Source organism: Canis lupus, chromosome 2 (genome assembly GCF_048164855.1).
Source record: "Canis lupus baileyi chromosome 2, mCanLup2.hap1, whole genome shotgun sequence".
NCBI lineage: Eukaryota > Metazoa > Chordata > Mammalia > Carnivora > Canidae > Canis > Canis lupus.
Genome location: NC_132839.1, coordinates 48,494,322 through 48,516,643, shown reverse-complemented (window position 1 = coordinate 48,516,643; position 22,322 = coordinate 48,494,322). Strand labels below are relative to the sequence as shown.

The following is a 22,322-nucleotide window of genomic DNA, read 5'->3' as shown; positions in this document are numbered from 1 at the left end:
CCGGCTCAGCAGCGGCCCGGGGCGCGCCGCCTGCTCCCGGGCTGCATGCCTGCGAGCGCCTGGAGGAGCCGGCCCGGGAGCCAACGGCCCGCGCTTCCGCAGCCCAGAGGCTCGGGCGGCACAGCCCGCGCTCGGGAGACAACTGCGGAGCCGGGCAGCTCGGGCCAGCCCCCTCCCTCGCCCGGCCCCCGCCCGGCCCCCGCCCGGCCCCCGCCCGCCGCCGAGCGCGTCGCGAGCTTCGTTTGCGCGCGAGGGGAGGGGGCGGGCCGGGCGCCCCGGGCGCGGGCGGGGGGCGAGCGCGGGCGGGGCTGGGGGGCGGGGGCGGGGGCGGGGGTGGGGGTGGGGGCCGCGCTCTCCGGGCCCCGCCCCGCCGCGGCCGCACCCCCCGCACCCGCTCGGGTTGGGCGGCGGTTCACGCGCGGTAAAGTCAGGACCTGCCGAGATGCACCGGCAAGGCGGGCGCGGACCGCGAGCGCGGCGACCTCGGGGCGCCTCCAACTTTCCAAATTTCCCGCTGGGATGCTGCGGAGGGCACGTTTTCCACCTTCAGTTCTGGGCTGGTCGATCTGGAGTTACTCTGAGCTTTCTGGAATGGACAGTTCCATCCAGAAGAAACAAACGCTTCTGCTCTCTGCGGAGAAGCACCTTTGTTCTGTTGAGATGTTAGTTTTGTTTATGATTTTTCTTGGAAATAACACACACGCACATATATGCATTAAATATATATGTGTATTGAATGTGTCATACACCAGTACGTCCTTGTGTACAATTCTACACAACCCAGGCGTGTGTAGAGTAAGAAGACCGTATCACATCCCCTCCCCATTGCAGCAGCTCCCCGGAGTAGCCTTGGGTCAGACTGTGATCCTCTGCGGTTCTTGCGAGTCCTTGCTTTTACGTGCAAGCGCACAGACTGCAAGTGGATTCTCACCGGCTTTTCAAGGCTTTTCAGAAGAATGTTTCACCGCGCAGCGCAGGCACAGGCATCAGCGAGGACAGCGGTAAATCCCCAGAAGCTTCGGGCATCCAGGGAAAGATCCTCGCAGGGCAACAGTAAAAAGCCACCCAATCGCCATGTGCAAATCTGAAACCCCAGCTGGGGCGTGAAGTCAGCCTAAACACACAGCTCACGCCCAAATTGGCATTGCACGGTTAGAGAGATTTGCCAGTGCGTTTTAGACAGGGTTATGACCTTCCCGTTCTTACTGAAAACAAACTGTCTTGGATTTTGATATGATGAGAACTTGGATTTGCAAAATGAAGAGGTATCATCCACATTAAAACACGATCGTTATTTATGCTTGTGGTCTAGAAGGATGTGGTTTTGACTGAATATTCTGCGTTTTATTGGCCAAATGTATTGAAATAATCTATGGTGGGGATGTAAATAAAATCCATGTGATTTAACAGGAAGGGATTAGATATTGGGATGGCCGGTTTCTATAATTAGCCCTGACCTTGGGCAAGACATGGAGCTCTGCTGGGCCTTAGGTTCTTCAGGAATAAATGGAGTTGTACTAAGTGTGTATGTGTGTGCATGTGCCGGCACCCCCAGCTGGTGTGTGTGTGTGTGTGTGTGTGTGTATGGGGGGGGGGCTCTAGACCTAAAAATGGGTGAATAATCTCTCCCCACATTCATATTTCAGCCCAACTCCAATATCTCTTCTTTAGGGAATGGCTCTCCCAGCACCCCATGCTTTTCCTGCCAAACACTGATCTCACTTCTCAGTAATGTATTCCTTAGGCTGACCTTTCCATAAGTGTAGGCCTCTCCCACCAGACTATAAGCACCGTGAGGGCAGGTCCTCATTGCATCCCCAGCGTCTGGCATGTAATAGCATCTACAAGAATCTCTGATTATCACCCAGATGGTGGATTTCTTATTGCTCTTCCAAATTGCTTGGTGTTGGCAAAAGATCTGTTAAGTGGAAATATCTTGTTTTAAAATGAAGCCTTTGGAGAGCACCCAGCAGGGTTTTCCCACGTTGGGGGACCAGCAGTTCACTGACTCGATGAGGACAGACAATTCTTAACTCAACCACAGGCAGTAGAGGCAGCCAATATTTACCTTGATGAGCGTGGGCTCCTATGGAGAAGACAACGAATATTAATGCTGCTCATTAAGTATTTGATTAAGTTGGAACCGTGCATAGGTAGTTGCAATACACACATGAGTGCTCAGAGGTAAATGAGACCATGGGGTGTGTTTAGGGTACAAATTAACAAATGTACATGCTTTCAACCAACAATCTAGCAGCATTCCTAATATAAAGCTCTGGGGAATGCTTGTCTTTCTTTACTGCAGAGGGCCTGAATTCTTTACAAATAGGAACAGGAGTGGATCCCTGGGTGGCTCAGCGGTTTGGCGCCTGCCTTTGGCCCAGCGTGCGATCCTGGAGTCCTGGGATCGAGTCCCACGTCGGGCTCCCGGCATGGAGCCTGCTTCTCCCTCCTCCTGTGTCTCTGCCTCTTTCTCTTTCTCTCTCTCTTTCTCTGTGTCTATCATAAATAAAAATAAATAAATAAATCTTAAAAAAAAAAAAAGAAATAGGAACAGGAAATAGACTAACCTGGGTTCAAGTGTAAAAAAAAAGTAAGGCCATTGAGAAAAAAGGGGTGAGGGAACGAATGCCTAACGCAGTGCAAGAGCCATGTTCCTATTAGTTTCTCTATTGTCCTGTGCACAGACTTGCCAAGGGAAAGGTTACAATCTGGCCTCACATTTGTATAGGAAAATGGGAGAGCTGGGGCTTCCACCCTGTCTTGGCCACTCTTTCCTTTTCTCTCTCTCTCTGTTTCTGTTTTTTTGTCAGGAATATGTGCAGTGGCTGGATCCCTCTCCACACCCCTTCTGGAAGTCCTTACATTATGGGGCGAGCTTTCGCCTGGAGAGAAGGGCGCAGGGTCAGTGGGGCTGCTGGGCTCGAGCTGTAGGAGGAGGCATCACACCCAGTGCAGAGGGAGCCGGTACTACCAGGGTATGGGGCAGTTTGCTGTCTCTGGCTTCTTCAGATGAGGGGTGGTGCCTGCTGGCCAGGCATGCACCCTCAGAAGGTGGATTCCTGGTGGAACTGTTTGAGGAATTCTCCCAGCAGATGGCACAATGAGAAACCAATTGGCAGAACTCTTCACTTAGGGCTAGCAGTGGGGCTGTCCCTTTGGATTGGGGGAGGGGGATCACCCCATTATGTTTTCCTGGGTAAGTGCAGGTTCAAAAGTAAAAGACAGCTTAAAGGAGAAGCAGGTCAGAAGGTCTCAGAGTAGCCTGTTAAAGAAGGAGGGGCTGTCTTATGTCCCACACTTGGCCTCAGTGAGATGCCACAAGGGAATGGGTGCTGGAGACTTGCTTGTTTTGCACAGACAGAAAGAAGCTGCTCAGGCTGGAAGGCTCCCAGAGGCATTGTCTACTCTTACAAATCCGGCACGCTTGGTGTCAAGAAGCTCCTCCACAGCCGGTGTTGTGCTGGACCCTGTAGCAGGCATTTACTTAAGGAACATAGCCTCCACCCTTCAGGCATTTGCAGTCCGGTGGGAGGGCTGCATGGCATGGGCGAGGGGGGTTGTTGTGTGTGCCTGAGCATGGACATGTAGGAGTCGACACTGCAAGGTAGAGGGGAACAAGAAACAAAAAGAAAGTAAGTGCAAATACAAGGTCATGAGATTTAGGAGTTAGGTTGATTGCTAGTTGGAAGGAATACCTTGTGGAAGAGGTATCCCTTGAGATGGTCTCTGATAGATGGATCTGAGTTTCATGTGTGGGTGAATGGGAAAGAAGGTGAGTATTCCAGGCAGAGGAATCACATGAAAAAGGCATTGAGATGGCAAAAGGTGGGTAAGTTCAATAAGGAGTGATTAAATCTAGTTGGAATGTGGATACTGGAGAAGAGACGTGATAGAGAAGGGAGTTTAGGGCCATACTGTGGAGGACTTTGGTTGCAGAATGAGCAATAGGGAGCCAGCGAGGGTTATTGAGCAGATGCAGAATGATTCAGCTAAAGCTGCACTTTTGGTAGGTCAATAGAAGATGGTTTGGAAAAATAGGAGGTGTGAGGCCAGCAGAAGACCCTAATAATCTTGGCACAATGTTATCGAGAGTGTTAACTTAAGATGCTAAGGGGATATGGGAAAGTAGGGACTGATGGAAGACCCAGATGCTTCATTGGGAGACAGAGGGGTATCAAAGTGTCAGAGGGAGTAAGTGCTCATTACAGAGACCAGGAGGTCATGAGGAGAAGCTTGGAAGGAGTAGGGGTGGATGAACGTTGGACCAACCATCATAGTCTCAGCATGGGAGGGAGCCTCAAAAATGAAAACATTACTTGATTTTCCGTTTGATATTATGTCCATGTGTTGAAGCTAAAAACACAGTGCCTGTGCCCATCATAAAAAGAAGGCCTAATTAATTCACTGGCCTTCTTTCCTCTAGGCCAGTCATTTGCTGTCTAATGGTAATGGTCATAATCAACGCAAATGAAGGTTTTTTTTGTTTTGTTTTGTTTTTTGCTTTTTTTTGGTTTAATTTTTGAATTTTTGTTAAAGAAGTGAATTATTAGCCTCAGGAATAAAAAGCAAATAAGGTAGTCCTTCACAGTCATTTATGAATTTGGACAACAGAAGAAGGTGACTGGAAAGCAGACTTTTCCATGAGGCCTTGACTGTGCTTTGCTGGCTGCTTTAGCCATGAGAATAGTTGGAAGGTTTAGACAGCCGCAGTTGCAGGAGAACAGCTGGAATGTGGTCAGCGAGCATATCTACCCGCCCCACAACAGCACCCACAGAAGCCTGTCCTTGACAATTTAGAAACCTTGAGGCCAGCTGGCATGCTGTGTTCCTTCATGGTGACTTGGTGAAGAGGGCAGGCTTGCTGACTTCTTTATCTCGAGGCAGGATCGGCCTGGGTTTTGTTTTGCAGTCATTGACTGAGTGCCAAGCCTGCCAGAACATTCTCTATGTGTTTTAGGTGCTTCCTCAGTCCTCATAACACTCTATGGGGTGGGTATAAGTATCCATATTTTATAGGGAACTGAGGTTCAAAAAAGTTAAGCGAGTTGATGAGTGTATAGTAGAGTCAGGATTGGAATCCGCATCCATCTGAATCCCAAACCCAGTGCATTTCCCACTAAACATGTGGCCCCCTTTAAAAACTTACTGTCCTTTCCCTACCTTTCCTGATGGGCTTATGCCAGAAATGCCTACACTTGCCACTCTGGGGAACAAGCTTGTGCTCCACTACCTATAGCGCTGTCAAAGCTGGTGGAGTTTGAATGTATGGTCACCTTCAGCCAAATGCACCCAGTGTCCACAGATTGTTCTCCTAGTGGACTTGGAGAGCTTTGTCAGTTTTGCGAACCACGGAGAAGTGTAGGGAGATCCTGGGCTTATTTCAGTATTCAGTGGAACTTACTATGAAGTAACTGAGTCATACATATTTCTGGGGATCTTAAAATTGGTCTCCAAATTTGGACCTTTTGGGAAGTAAGCTCACAGGCTGATATAAACAAATTCTAATAGTAATCAACTAGGGTTTTTGGCTTGCTCCCTGACTAACCCACCACATTTAAAAAGTAATTGATTCATTAACATATGAGACCCAGATCCCACAGACTGGCCTCTCTGGAACAAACTCAATTCAATCATTAACCCCCCCCCCCAAAAAAAAAAATCTTTTCCCAGCAGATTTAATATTAGATTGCATGATTTTAAAATTTTGCTCTATCAATTGTTAAACATTTAAAAGAAAGAATATAAAACTTAAAATATTTTTATAAATAATGGCATGTAAAACAAAATCTTTCACGCATGGTTACAGTCTTGTTGATTTTGGTTTTCAACTTAAACTCAGTTTTAATTTTTTTTTAAAGATTTTATTTATTTATTCATGGGAGACACAGAGAGAGAGAGGCAGGCAGAGACATAGGCAGAGGGAGAAGCAGGCTCCACACAGGGAACCCGATGCGGGACTCGATCCTGGGACCGTGGGATCACACCCTGAGCCGAAGGCAGATGCCCAACCACCGAGACACCCAGGCATCCCTAACTTTTAATTTTAATTTTTTAAAAAATATTTTATTTATTCATGAGAGAGAGAGAGGCAGAGAGGTAGAGACATAGGCAGAGGGAGAAGCAGGCTCCCTGTGGGGAGCCCAATGTGGGACTTGATCCCAGGACCGTAGGGTCACAATCTGAGCCAAAGGCAGATGCTCAACCATTGAGCTACCCAGATACTCCCTTAATTTTGAATTTTTTTAAAGATTTATTTTAGAGAGAGAGAGAGAGTGTGTGTGCAAATGGGGATGACGGACAGAGAGAATCTCAAGCAGACTCCCTGATGAGCCTGGAGCCCAACATGGGGCTTGATCTCATGACCCTGAGATCATGATCTGAGCCAAAGTTAAGAATCAGATGCCCAATCGACTGAGCTACCCAGGCGTCCCTAAACTGGGTTTTGAAGGTATTGACTCTAGTCCACAGACTACACAAATTCGACCATGGAACAGAGTGGGGAAACTCAAGCATCTATGTATTGTTTGGAGGTACTGTTTGAGGGGCTTAATTATTATTTAACAAAAGAAGCCACTGGTATTTAAAATATATGAATCAGGGATCCCTAGGTGGCGCAGTGGTTTAGCGCCTGCCTTTGGCCCAGGGCGCGATCCTGGAGACCCGGGATCGAATCCCACGTCGGGCTCCTGGTGCATGGAGCCTGCTTCTCCCTCTGCTTATGTCTCTGCCTCTCTCCGTCTCTCTCTGACTATCATAAATAAATAAAAATTAAAAAAAAAAGAAAAAAATAAAATAAAATATATGAATCATGTTGAGGTGATGTATTAGTTAAAGCAAGGCTGCACTGCTGCACAAAGGGACCTGACAACAGTATGACTTGAAGATTAAAGTTGATATTTTTTCTCTCTCACATACCCAGGCCAGGTGAGCTTTGCAGACTTAGCACCACGTGGTCATTCAGGGATTCAGGTTCCTTCTGAGTCATTGTTCCACAATCTCTCCAAGGCCTTATTGTGATCGGCATAATTGAAGCTGGCTTACTGCCAAGCCTGGCTTGCAGCCTGTAGGAAGGGGAAAGAGTGCAGAGGAGCCACGGCTTCTGCTTGCATCATCATTGCTTCTAATGTTCCACTGGAGAAAGTTGTATGTCCACACCTAGCTGCAAGGGAAGCTGGGAAATTAATGTGGTTAGGCAGCCATTGTGCTCCTTCTGTGTTACAAAGGAGCTGAAATTTCGGGGCTTATCTAGCCATATTTGTTACTCAACTAGCATTTGGGTATATGTTGGTAATCCAGCATGGCAGAGAGGAGGGCATACTGACTCTGGACCCCGAAGACCTGGGCTTGAGTCTCTGCCACTCTGAACTGGGCGGGCTACCTCATCCCTCTGAGCTTTGCTTGTTTCAACTGCTGTGCCATCCTGAAGGGCTGCGGGAGGATTGTAACACAGCAGGTGCTTGATGGCCTCAGTTGAGCTAGCAAGGAATGAAAACTAGGTAGGTAGTTTGAGGAAAGGAGATTTAGTTTACAGTGCCAGTCATCCCACAGAACCCAGAGGCAGGAGGTACAGATGAACCTTGGCAGGAAAGGACTGGAAGTGGAGCTGGAGGCATCTGAGGGGAACCAGAAGAATGAAGGTGAAGTCTTCAGAATCATCCATCCATTAGCAAATACTGTTGGTACTAACTCCAGAATAAATTCTAATTGTGTTCATTTCTCTCCATTGCCATCTGCTATCCTGGTCCAAGCCACTCTTAAGCCTGGTGTGGATGATTACAGCTGCCCCAGTGACTGGTTTCCCTGCCTCCATTCTTGTGCTTTTATTTATTTATTATTTATTTTTTAAAAAGATTTTATTTATTCATTCATGAGAGACACACATACAGAGAGAGAGGCAGAGACACAGGCAGAGGGAGAAGCAGGCTCCATGCAGGGAGCCTGACGTGGGACTTGATCCCGGGTCTCCAGGATCAGGCCCTGGGCCAAAGGCAGGTGCTAAACTGCTGAGCCACCCAGGGATCCCCCATTCTTGTGCTTTTAAATCTATTCTTTCTCACAGTGGCCAGAGTGAAGTTTAGTAACATTGATGCAATCATACTTCCTGTTTGAGACCTGGATTTCTTTCCATAGCACCTAGAATGACATCCCAGTTCCTTACTCTGGTTTACTAAACCCCACATGATCCAGCCCCTACCCCCTCTCTGGCCTCTTTGACCACTCTGCCTCTCTCTCACTTAGCTTTACCTACATGGTCTGGCTAGATCTAAACATGTCATCTAAAGCTTAGTCCTGCCTCGGGACCTTTGCACGAGCTGTTTTCTATGCCTGGACCACTCTACTTTATCCTTCTCTTATTCAGATTTCAGTTTAAAATTAGGAAACATCACTAGTATGTCAGCTACTTTAATTCCTTGCATAGCAGTTCTCACATTATAATTGTCTCACCAACTTATTTATTGTTATCCAATCCTCAGTCCCCATCATCCGAGTAAATGCAATCTTTATAAGAGTAGGAAATGATCCATCTTGATCTTTGATGCATTCTTCTTGCTTAGTAATATTTATTGATTGAAATGATGAGTTAACACAAAAGAATGTACATTTACTATTCTTTCTTTAAAAGATTATTTATATGAGACAGAGAGAGATCACAAATGGGAGGAGGAGCAGAAGGAGAGGGACAAATAGATTCCATGCTGAGAATAGAGCCAGACGCGGGGCTGATCTCACCACCCTGAGCTGAAATCAAGAATCGGATGCTCAAACGACTGAGCCACCCAGGTGCCCCAACACTTCCTATGCTTGAAACTCTTTTATAACTTAACAGTATATTTTAAACTGCTTTCCTTTTCAACAAATGAACAGTTACCATATCATGTAAGCTTCCCCTGTTCGATCACTTAGGTATACCAAAGCAGATTTAATCAACTCCTGCTGTTGGGATATTTAGAGACCATCCTTACATAAAGATATCTCTGGACATTTTTCTTTTTTTTATATGACATTTTTCATTATTTCCTAGAATACATTTATGCAGGTGAAGTATTGGAGGATATGCGGGTTCCTGAGGTTTGCCCTGTAAATTAAAACTGGCTTCCAGAAAAACAGCCATTGTTTCTGTTTCTCCTAAGGGGTGGGTTTCCTCAGAACTTAGGAAGCAAAATCTATTGTAACATTATTTTTTTTTTTTAATTTTTTTTTTTAACCTTTATTTATTTATGATAGTCACAGAGAGAGAGAGAGAGGCAGAGACACAGGCAGAGGGAGAAGCAGGCTCCATGCACTGGGAGCCCGACGTGGGATTCGATCCCGGGTCTCCAGGATCGTGCCCCGGGCCAAAGGCAGGCGCCAAACCGCTGCGCCACCCAGGGATCCCTATTGTAACATTATTTTGCCAATTGGATGCACTAAAAGTGCACTCACTGTATCACTCACCAAATCTCACTGTGTCAATTCACATTTTTAAAAAGTTACTGGGATCCCTGGGTGGCGCAGCGGTTTAGCGCCTGCCTTTGGCCCAGGGCGCGATCCTGGAGACCCAGGATCGAATCCCACGTCAGGCTCCTGGTGCATGAAGCCTGCTTCTCCCTCTGCCTATGTCTCTGCCTCTCTCTCTCACTGTGTGCCTATCATAAATAAATAAAATTTAAAAATAAATAAATAAAAAGTTACCAACGGTGCTAAATATTTTAGATCTATTTGCTGGACCTTTGTATTTATGTCTTTTGTCTGTTTGATGGCCTGTCCACCCCCTTGTCCCCTTTTCAAAATGAGCTTCACCTCCATATGTTATTTCTTGGTGGTCAGTTTCCTCTTTCATCCTCAGAGGCACATATTCAGGTGAGAGAATATTGGCAGGAAGGAAGGAAATTGATTCTCGCCTTGCATGCCAGGCTCCCAAGAGGCCTCATCCTTCCTCCCATTAGAATTTAAATTGGTCAGGGCCCATGCTAGAAACGTGCATTTGTGAAGAAATTCAACTGTGACTAAGAGGCCAGTGTGATACAACTCTGGTCACAGGCACGTTCCCCTTTCAAAGGCTTCCAATCCCTTACAAATTGCTTTGGGATGACAGAGCCCTTCACCGCCTGCCTAGCACAGAGTTGGAGCATCAGGATCTTCATCAGAAAGAAGGCATCCATTTCTCCATTCTGTAGATCTGTGTCGAGCCAACTACACTGCAATCCGAGGGGTATCCATTGAGCACTGAAGTTTTGCAGACTGGTTGAAGTCTTGAGATGCCGTGCTGGGTCTTTGCGGGGCATTTGGAGCAACTTAGGCCTTATGGTAAGATGAAAGCAGGAGGCCTTCCTTCCACGGCTGACACCCGAGCCAGCCACACCACAGTGCTATGGCCAGGCCTCTGTCCCCATGGAAGTTAAAGCTTCAGGCGTACACCGGTCTGGGAAACCCACACTGAAGCGGTGCCCAACAACGGATGAGTAATGGCCACAACATTTTGGTCCTCAGTCTTTCATTTGTCTGCTTTTTCTCCAGGGAGGGGACGGCTTTCAGAGGAGTTGATTCCTTCTCATGGACATTTCCCAGAGAAGTTCACAAGAAAACACTGGGACCCTCAAACTGTCTAATCTTCGCTGAGAGATGATGGAGAGATAGGCTAGGTCCCCACACACAGCCAAGGGAGGGGAGACCCGAAGCTTCTACCCCAAACCAAGGCTTCTGGAACAGTGGTTGGCTTTTCAGAAAGCTTGAGGTTCATTGTCAACTCACGGGCTGTGCTTTACTCTGGAGGGTTTCTCTTTCTCCATGTGTGTGCATGCACGTATGTGCCTGAGTTAAAGCACTCTTTCTTTAAAAATGTGCTAGTAGAAAGTAGTTGTTTCAAAAATATCCTTTCTTGGCACAATGAAGAGTTAGTGAATGTGTATTTTTCCTTTTTTTTTTTTTTTTTCTCAAAAGATCTGTGGGCTTCCAAATTAAATCATTGGATCTACTGATTTCATGGATAGGCTCTCCATGTAATCATGCCTATGATGGTCTGTTTTAATGGGGAGCCCAGGGGACTTTTTGCAGTGAGCCCCAAAAGGATGACATCAACTCATTTCAGTTGCCAAGAAGGTCTTTTCCTCACCCACAGTGGGAGCGAGGCCTCCTGTGGAATCACTCTGAGGAGGCAGCAGTGCTCCCCACTTCTGGTGGGCCTCCTCTTGGCTCCTGGGCTGACACAGCTATGGGAGGTAGCACAGGGTGTGGGGGATGGTGGTGTGAGGTTCTCTGATCCCAGGCCTGAGAAGATTCCAGAAGGAAAACCAAGTACGCAAAGTAAGAGCAGAATCTCCTCAATGACTGTTTCTCTTTCTTTCCTTCCCTACCTCCCAGCTTCCTCAGATGGCTTCATTTTAGGAATCTCAGGGCCTCCAGGGAAATTTTAGGCAGCGGAAGTTAACTGGCCTGTTTTTAAATAACCGGGGTCTGGACATTGGATTTTTAATTTTAGAAAACGCTGAAAATAAGGCAAAAAAATAAATATAAGTAAATCGAATCTTCCCGATTTTTCCCGTCGTTGGAAAAGCATGACAGAGCTGTCGGAGTCAGCTGGAAAACATGCAGAACCAGTTAAATGGATGCAGAACGATGGCAGACAGGGGTCCCCTTGTCGCTCTCCATGTCATCATCCTTGCTAATTCTCAGCGCGGAGACGTTAGGGGTGTTATTACGAGATAAGAGGCCGGTCTCATATTCCTGGGAGAACAATCCCCTTGGGTCTGCAGTAAGATCTTGGATGTGACCTATGGCTTCTGTGTCACAAAGGATCAGTGATTGCAATTCAGTAATAGAACAGGTCAAGCCCATTTTTTCTTCCCTCCCTCCCTCCTTCCCTCTCAAAGATAACCTCAATTTCTTTGGAATTATATTTAATCTTAGGAGATACGTGAGGCAAGGCTGGAATCCACAGTTACTGTGTTTCAGCCAACTTCCCCGTTTTCTGTGTTATACATTGATAGGCACCGCCTGGTGCTCCGTGGCGCTGAATCCTATGGAGACCCCATGGTTTGCTTTTCTGCCCGTCTTGGTGGCTTTGCTGGTTTTCATACTACAGAGCTGGGGGTGAAGGTAGGTGTGGGGGGCAGGTATATTTTGGAGATCAGAAGGTAATGTTACAGTCTTCGTAAAGGTAACAAAGGAGACCTCACAGCAGTGCAGAAAGCTCCTGGGATGCGTGGCTGGCAGCATCTTTCCCAGAGGGCTGGGGGCTGGCAGTGCATGCCTCGCAGAGGGGCGTCCAGGCACAACTCAGAGGGGTCAGCCCTGGGGCAGGTGGAGTTCTGCAAGGGGTAGACTGGGGAGGGAGATTCTCAAGTCCAACAGGAAGGTCTGCAGCCACCTGTTCCCTGCAGAGGAACAGGAAAGCCTGGGGGGCAGGTGAAGGGCAGGGAGTCTTCCAGGAAAGCAGGTGGAAGATTGCCTTCAGTGAAAGAATATCCAGGGGACATGGGAGTGCTTCAGAGCCGTGGAGACCCCCGGTGTCTGGGAAGACGAACTATCCCGAAGTCACGGCCGCTTCAGCTGATTAAACATTCTGCACACTTTTGTAGTTTGAGTGCTTTTAATATCCAAAAAATAGTCATAATGAAAAACTCTAAAATTAAATTCTTAAAATGATTTGTGAAAGTATAACCCAATCTACATATAACTGAAAAATAGCACTTAGGTGTGTGAGGTGTGTCATGTGCTCTGGGGAATGCTTGGTGTGTGTGTGTGGGTCCTCTGCCTCTGTCCCCAGATGCCCGGGGCCCACCGCCTGCCTACCAGGGCAACCAGTAGACTCGAAATTCAAAGACATCAGGCCCCTCCCCTGCTGGGTTCAGTGATGGAAATCGAGGAGCTTACAAATCCTTGTCTTCAGCCCAGATTCAGTCCTGATTTTGAACACTTACATCCAAATGCTCTGAGCTACATGGATATTTTGGAGGCAAAGCTCAACATTTCCAGACCAAATTCTATTCTGGATTTCTTCCTCTTCCTCAACAGGAAGTCACCTCCCCCTGTCCTGGTCAGTACGTTTGGCCCATTTTACTTCTGAAAGCCTTTTTGGAATCCCCCATGCCCACCTTTCTCTGTCCTTTGGCTGTCATGTACTGGCTCAGGCCCCCAGTGGCCATTATCAGGGACTATTGGAATCCCTTCCAAGAGCAACCTTTCGGAAGTGCCCATTTGCCACCCTACTCCTGTGCTTAACACCCTACCCCATGAAAAGATGGTCAACCTCCGTGGTCATTTGGGAAATGCACATCGGAATCACAAGACACCACTACACACCTATCAGGATGGGTAACATAAAAATAGTGACATCACCAAATGCTGGTGAGAATGCAGCCAAGCTGGATCGCTCATACGTCGCGTTGGGGAATGTAGAATGGACCAGCTCTGAAAAACACACTCTGGAAAACCCTCTGGGAAATATTTGGGTAGTCTCTTAACAAACCAAACATGCTGGGGGGCGGGGGGCCAGGGTGGCTCAGTGAGTTAAATGTCTGCCTTCAGCTCAGGTCATGATCCCAGAATCCTGGGATCAAGCCCTGCATTGGGCTCCTGGCTCACTGGGGAGCCTGCTTCTCCCCATCCTTCGGCCCCCTCCCCTCTGCTTGTGCTCTCTCTCTCTCTCTCTCTCAAATAAATAAATAAAATCTTTAGTAAACAAATAAACAAACGTGCACTTACCAGAAAGCCCAGCAAATGCACTTCTGAGCATTTACCCTAGAAGAATAAAAACTCACGTTCACTCAGAAACCTATAAACAAACGTCGAGAACAGCTTTATTTGTAATAGCCCCAAATTGTCCTTCCATAGCCCAGGTGTCCTTCAAAAGGTGGTTAAAAAAACTGGGACACATCTGTGCCATGGAGCACCACCCAGGAATAATAAGGAGCCAACCACTTAGACGTTTACCAGATTGGATGCACATCTCCAGGAAATTTAGCTGAGTGTAAAAGGCCAAGCCAAGAAGCTGTGTATGAATGAGATGAAGGTACAATTCCATTTACATACCATTCTTGAAATGATAACATTTTATAAATGGAGGACTGGGGTTTGGGATGGAGAGCAGGGTTGGAGGGGTGTGGGCATGATCACAAAAGGGCAGCATGAAGGGTCCCTGTAGCATTGAGATTGTTGCATAGCTTGACTGCGGGGGTGGATACCAGAACCTACATAGGTGATAAGATTGCATAGACGAACACATACACACATACACAAACACACACACAAGTAAAACTGGTGAATCCAAGTACGTTGATTTTATTAGTGTTAATATTCTGACTATGATATTGTACTAGAGTCTTGCAAAAAATTACCAGAGGAGAAACTTGGTAAAGTATAAGATTTTTTTTTTTTAATTTTTAAGTAATCTCTACACCTAATGTGGGGCTCGAACTCACAACGGAGATCAAGAGTTGTATGCTCTACTGACTGGAGCCAGCCAGGTGCCCCAGAAAATTTTCCATATTATTTCTTATAACTGTGAATCCATAATGATCTCAATTAAAAAATTGTTAAAATTTGAAAATGTACTGATATTAAAATTTATTTTGGTGTGGTGAAATATACATAACATGAAACTTATCACTGTAGCAGTTCAAAAATGTTCAGTCCTGGGGCATTGAGTACCTTCATGTTGTTGTGTAACCATCACCACTGTAAATCTCCAGAGTTTTTTCATCTTCCCTAACTCATACTCTGTGCCTATTAAATACTCATCTCCCATTCTCCCTTCCGCCATACATTTGAGAAAAACACCAAACCCTCTTGAGCATCTCATCACCCACAGAACAAGCTTTGTCAGTGTCCTCGATCTGTCCACAGTCCTTTGAACCCTGTCTTGCCTCATCCCATCCTTGTTGGGATACCTCCTCTCCACCTTGCAGATTCTGTTTCAGGGTCCTTTTAAGGACCGGGGGGAGACCAATATGTTCACATAGTCATAGATTTTTGTAAATTTGCAAAAAATAATTTTTTTTTCACTGCAATCAGGAGTCTTGGGCATTTCTTGTCCATGTTCCCTGCTGCCCTTGACATGCCTAAAGTTGTTGACTACTTCCTTTGTTGAATCTGTTACATGTCTTCTTCTTCTTCCTCTTTTTTTTTTTTTAAAGATGTTATTTATTTATTCATAAGAGTCACAGAGAAAGAGTCAGAGACATAGAGGGAGAAACAGGCTCCCTGCGGGAAACCCGATACGGGACTCGATCCCAGGACCCTGGGATTATGACCTCACCCAAAGGCAGACACTCAACCACTGAGCCACCCAGATGTCTCTGTTACGTGTCTTCTTTTCGGATTGGCCAAGTTTGGGTTTCTCTTTCAGGAGTTTAAGTGTCATGAGAATGTCTGCCCACGATGAAGCTGTTCGAGCTTTGCAGTATAGGATGTGTCAAGAGCCCTAAAAATATATTTTTGAAGACTTGGAAAAGGAGATTGAACATAAACGAAGGGCACAAAGCTTTCTCAAAACATTGACAAACCTTCAATATGCATTTTTCTTAGAATTTGGAAAGATGCTTTGGAACACTTCAATAAAAGTGAGAAATCACAGACTTCTACTAATTTGGATGAAAGTAAATGTAGGGATCCCTGGGTGGCGCAGCGGTTTGGCGCCTGCCTTTGGCCCAGGGCGCGATCCTGGAGACCTGGGATCGAATCCCACATCAGGCTCCCGGTGCATGGAGCCTGCTTCTCCCTCTGCCTATGTCTCTGCCTCTCTCTCTCTTTCTCTGTGACTATCATAAATAAATAAAAATTAAAAAAAAAATAAAAAAAAGTAAATGTATTGTGTCATCTTTATATTTATTAAAGAACTGGGAGCAACAAAAGTATAGAGAAACTGGATCCTTATGCTGCACACCCGAAACTAATGTAACATCATGTATCAACTCTACTCAAATGAACAAATAAAAAATGAAAATGCAAAACCAAGCCAAAAAAGAACTGAGAGCAAATTCAGGTAAACTTAATGGATTATATACAAAATATGATTAAAAAAATGAAATCAATAGAAATCATCCTGACATTAAAAATTTGTAAAACTTTAAAAAAGATATGTCAAAGGCAGAAATTCATTAAGAGAAAGATATTCTGTTTTTAATGGAAGTGATGACTAAATCCTCAGATTTTTTTAATAATCCAGTTAATAAGAGGAGTTAATCATTTGAACACACTGGGAAAAGATTTAAGTTTCTTGCTGATTTGCCTCAAAATACTGACATCAACAATGTAATTTAAACTTACAACACATTGTAATGAGGGAATCAACAACAAACTGGTTAATAACTTTCATCAATTCAGAGAATTTGAGGACTGCAAGATTAGTCACTGCCTAAGAATACTTGAAATATCCTGAAATCTCACAGCTCATATATAAACTTTTAGAGGTTTTCTCAGTTTTGACAAAAATCCTGAAATCTACACGACCACACCAGAAATTAGCGGGAAGTGCAAAGAATTTGTTCTAAACTGTTAAGAATAAAAATAAAATTTCGATCATCCATGTCAGAAGAAGGACTACATTATCCATTTTCTCTGTAAAAAAATAAAAATAATTGCATTGTCATAGGATGAGGCAGCCAAAGAGTGGGCAGGACAAATATATAGGGATAAAAGTATTGTAGAAGTGGATCCGAAAAATTATGAAAGAAGTAATTCTCTTTCTTTCTTTCTCTCTTTCTTTCTCTTTCTTTCTTTCTTTCTTTCTTTCTTTCTTTCTTTCTTTCTTTCTTTCTTTCTTTCTTTCTTTCTTTCTTTCTTCTTTCTTTCTTTCTTTCTTTCTTTCTTTCTTTCTTTTTCTTTCTCTTTCTTTCTTTCTTTTTTTTTTCTTTCTTTCTTTCTTTCTTGATAGTGTAATGTTTGTAGTAGTTGATCAACTTTTAAAAATTTACGGTGTGGTGTTTTCTTGTGCTAAGTGAATATTCATTTTGGCACCTATATTTGTGTTCCTAACTTTGTATTTTAAAGGACACTCCCCAGATTACATTAGTGTCAGGTCTCACAAAATCTGAATTTACCCACGCCCAACTTCTCTGCTCATGTGTCTTAGCTGCATAACTGCCAGGCACGTTCTAAGACTCCTGTCTCATATTGTCCCTCCTAACACATTAATAAAGCACAACCTGAAAGCCTTTGTATGTGCTTTTATTTTCCCTACTACAAACAGTATCATATGATGGACAAGAACATATACTCAGGCCCTTGCTGCCTGGGTTCAAATTCCAACAGCTGGCCTGATAGCTTTGTGACCTCAGGCAAATCCCCTATGTTCTACAGCTTACTATTTTCTTCTGGAAACCAGGGGCAATAGTTACATTCCTGAAAGTAGCATTGTGACTGTAGTGATTTTAAAAAGCCTGGCACATGTTGCCAGTACCTAGCAAGGTATTTGGCAGAAAACCTGGCATGCAGTAGGTGCTCAGTAAAGGTCGGGGGGCCTTGACTGTGTGGATTGGTTGCAGAGCAGCTGAGGCCCATGGCTTCACACGGTATGATCTTCAGTAAATTTCTCTCTCTAGTCCTGGATTTTGATGATATGAAAGAGTGGTTTCCAAATCAAATCTTCCTAGCTCCCCAAATCCTGTGGGTTAGTAAACATAAAATAATATGTGATTTTATTACTCACTAGAGTGAATATTCGGTGAAGCTCAATTTTAGTTCTCTTGACAATTTCTGGATTTTTGCTCTTGACTCTGATTCTTCAAATATTTTCTGTAAGTGAGCACGATATAAATAGCAACAACATCCCAACTCCAGACGTTGTGATTACAAGTTCATAGTAATCTTATTTTTAATAGTTGTCAGTCTTTAATATCCTTATTTCCCTCCCTTTTAGGAGTATCCATAGTAACTTGCATTTTTACAAATTTCTTGATTTGGGAGGTATGTGTTTATGATAGCTAATTTTGTGTGTCCTCTTGGCTAGGTTATGGTGTCCAGTTTGGCCGAACACTAGTCTAGATGTTGTTGTGAAGGTATTTTTTAGATATGCTTAACATTTGCATTCAGTTGACTTTAAAGAATGTGTCTTCCGTGATGTGAGTGGACCTCATCCGACCTCCTTTCCTTTCATCGAGAGGAAAGATGGTTTAGGGATAAGAAGCTTTGCCTCAATACTGAAACAGAGAAACCCTGCTTGAGTTTCCAGCCTGTTGGCCTGCTTGGTAAAATTTTTTGCTAGCCCTCACAATCATGTGAGCCAATTTCTTAAAATAAATCTCTGCTTGTATATATCCGGTTTCATTTCTCTGGAGGACCGTGACTATTGCAGCACTCAAACAGGTCAGCTCAAGACATATGAGGAGCACGCATCCACTCATCGATTCATCTAGGCAGTAATAATATACGTATGTAGCATTCTGAAGGGCACTGGGCATGATTTGTAAAATATCACAGACCCCTACAGGATGGTTCCCTAAAAATGCCCTGTAGAATCTCATGAAGCAATAACGAAATAAGTATTATACAAGCTGGGAGACATACTGCAGGTTTGGTTAGACAAAGTCCCCCTTTCTAGGAACTCCAGAGTCTACGCTCCTCATGGTTAGAAGATGAGATGTTGAGCAGAATGTTCCAAAAATGATATCCTGACCCAGCATAGATGGACACATAGATGGCCACTACGCTAAGTGAAATCAACCAGTCGCAAAAGGACAAATACTGTATGATTCCATGTGCATGAGGTACCTGGAGTAGCCAAATACAACAGAGGGAGAAAGGATGCCAGATGCCAGGGGGTGGGGGAAGGGAGAGTGGGGAGCAGTTTGGGAGGATGAGAAAGTTCTGGAGACAGATGGTGGTGAAGTTTGCACAACAGTGTGAACACACTTAATGCCACTGGACTGTATGCTTTGAAATGGCTAAAGTTGATAAATTAGGTAAAAATGGTAAATTGTATGTTATATGTATTTTATTACCAACCCCCTCCCCAAATTCGTTTTCTAGGGCAACGAATCTGGGAACTTAACATTGAGACTACTTCACCATCCCAAAAGCTTACTTTCCATTCTTTCGCCTGTCTCCCCAACATCACCATCTCAAGACATTCATTTAGACAGGAATGTGGCCATGACTAGGACAAACCCAGTGGTGCCCAGAAGGACAAAAAAGTGCTGGAAGATGGAAAAGGTAAGTCAGGAGAGCTGGTGGAAGGCCTCCTTCAAGCCCCAGAGCCCCAGATCCTGTCTGGGGCAGGATCACAAGTAGTGCCTGGGGGAGGTGATCGCCAGACCTGCTTGGGTTTCTAAGACCACACTTCCCCATCAGCATAGGTGGGGCCCGGCCTTCTCTCTGCCACCTCCATCATCAGGCAGTCGAGATGACCATTCCTGGGGCGCCCCATTGTCACCTCCTTGGAGGACCAGAGGAAACCAGAGTTTGCAGCCTTCCTTCTGGGAGACAAAGTATGGTGGCCGTGAGAGATGGAAGGTTGAGAAGAAAAGGTAGGACAGGTTCCCAGGGACTTGCTGTCCTCTCAGCAGCCACACGCTGCTGGTTGGGGCTGCAGCCCCATTGTCCTACAGGCTTCTCACTTCTCCCAACTAGAAATGTTGCCCTTGCATCAACACAGTGGTTAAATACCTCTAAATAATTCATAGTTCTCTTGAGCTGGTGTTCTCTGCCTGCTTCTGCTTTTCTGGTTGCTTTTGCTTGTCTTTTTCCTTTTTGATTCAAAGGTGGTATTAATAATTTATGAGCGAACGTGTGGTCACATACACTCATGCTGTCACGCGGAGGGAGAGGAGGCCCCCCTTTACTCTGCGTGTCAAAATCAATACAAGGGAAGTTAGAGCCTCCAACATCCAGCTCTTTCCTGCTCTTCTTGGAACAGAAAGGAGGGTCAAGTCTATGTATAGGTTTGGCCTGAATCAAGCTCAAGAGCTTTTTATTCTGTTCAGCAACGTTGACAGGCGCTGGGTCCCAGCAGACTTTAAATAGAGCAATCATACATTCTGTGACAAAGAGCACCGAGGGAGAGAAATTAGGAAACGGAAGATGGAATGTTATTTTTTTATTCAGCCAGGACTTCAAAAGATGAGGGAGTAAGGGAATCTAATAAGCTGGTACCAGGAAGAAGAGTGGCTGGAGAAGACTCTGGAATGTTTGGGGTCCTTGTTACTGAAGTATGTGGCCCCAGAAAAATGGGAAACAAAGCAGGCTGGGACCAGGCACAGGGGATCACTGATGAACATTTTAGGTGCACCGATAAGGGACATCCTAAGGAAAAGAGGAGCAGAACTGCATGTGCAGAATGCCCCATTTATAGAATGTCTGCGGGGACAGGTGAAAAAATGATAAACGGGGTTGCACTGAAAAGGGCAGCAGGGACTGGAGACAGGACAGGCAGGAGATACACTTTTACCTAGAATGTTTCAGAATCTTAAATATTTGTGCCACTTGCATTTATTACTTCCTGCAAAAGCCAGGAAACAGAAAAATAAACACACAAGGACACGAATTGGGGGCAGATTTAAACAGGTTTTTTTTTTCCCCCTGGTCTGTATATGTTTTGATAAAATAAGAGCTTCAAAGACGTAAAGCATAGTTCCATAATGCTGCACCATATCAAATGACTTTACCTGTAGGTAAAAGATAGCAGAATATCGGTGATTTCACGTGGTCACATCCAGGATTTCTCAATCTTGGCATTGCTGACATTTCAATACCATTTCGTGGGGGTTGTCCTATGAGTTCTAGGATGTTGAGTGGCGTCCCTGGCCTTGACTCGCTAGGATGCTGGCCGCACCTCCCCATGTGTGACAATCTTTGATGTTTTCTATGTCTCCTGCAGGACTGGCCACACAATCTGTGGGGCCTGGTGCAAAACAGAAATGTGGGGCCTCTTGCATAAAAACTATTGAGAATTTCAAGATAGTGACAGCAGAGCATTAAGTCAAGTGTGGGGCTGGGGCCCTTCTATTTATGGTACCCCATTCGACTGTGCAACATATTCACCCACGAGGCTAACCCTGGTCTCCAGACATTGTCAAATTCGAGAACCACTGGTTTAATCGAATAGACTTTGGTCTACTTAGACACACACTCAGAGTCATAGAGCAAATCCTTCATTGTTTGTTTGGTTTTTTGGACAGTAAATGCACATTTATTATAAAATAATGTTTATTCCATGATAAGAGTAGAACAATAAGAGTGTGAGCTCCAAAAAGGTTTCAGAGCTTGGTCTCTGAGGACTGAGGTGAGAGGCTTTTGTGTCACTTCAGGAGCAGAGCATATGGGGAGCCTCCATGGTCCACACAAGATGCTCTGGCCTTGAGGATCAAAGAGAACTTGAGGACCATAGGGAACTGGTTCTGACAAGGGCCGGGATAGGACAGCCTTTCTCCTCCCTGACACTGGAGTGAACAGTCTCTTAGACTGATGGTTCCGGTTAAGAAGATGATGCCTGGTGGTGTCATGCTCAGTTTGTTGCCCAAATGTCTGTGCTAAGGAAAAGCTGCAAACTTTCAGGACAACTTGACCCATCAATTCTCTCTGGTGTGGATAAAGGCCAGAAGTATCTGTGGTCTCAGCCCACTGAGGGCTACTGGTTGAAATTTTTGTACTTCTAGTCCTGTCCATACTGGAAAGAGTAGTCAGGGTGAGCACCTCAAGCAGCAGCTCTGAAACACAGAAGAGCGAGATGCTGTTCAGAATGGCTTCCAGGCAGAGCACTTGGTTTGCAGCAGCAGATAATAGGAGGCCATTATGGCCGATGGGAAGGTCAAGGCCATGCTAACACCAAGTGGCATCTTTAATTGGCAGCCATTTCCCTTTGTATCAAAAGATAGTCGAAATACTTCAATTCCAAGGTAAAGAAGCATCACCACACCTCGTACTATATTGGCCGTTGGATATAGTAGCAGGAGAGCTTTATACAGAAATATGAAGAATTCCAGCAAGAAATGGGGTAGCATAATACCACCTGTTCAGAAAGAACAGGATTTCGAGTGGTGGGGGTGAACACCAGCCATTTCCCTCTGGAAACTCACCTCCTGGTGCCATCTTCAGTCCCCATGGAAACTACATAGGCCACTACAGTCTCTCCCAGAGCCTCTCTCTCCCTCTCTCTTTTTTTTAAAGAATAAAATTGGATGAAGTCTTAAGAAATGCAATAGAAGAACCTCAAGTACTAGAAAATTTGGATGGCAGTCAAATCTGGCCTGTTATCTGTTTTTGTAAATAAAGTTTTATTGAAACACAGCCATGTTCATTTGTTTACATACTGCCTGTGGCAGCTTTATCCTAAGATAGCAGGGTTGAGAAGTTCCAACAGAGACCATATGGACTGCAAAGCCTAAACTATTTATTATTTATCCTTT

At 45.0% G+C, this 22,322-nt stretch overlaps 1 pseudogene; it reads right to left on the bottom strand.

Annotated features, from left to right (window-relative positions):
* Positions 1–12,267: 12,267 nt before the first annotated feature.
* LOC140609402 (transmembrane protein 216-like) lies at positions 12,268–21,824 on the bottom strand (annotated as a pseudogene).
* Between the last annotated feature and the right edge of the window lie 498 nt (positions 21,825–22,322).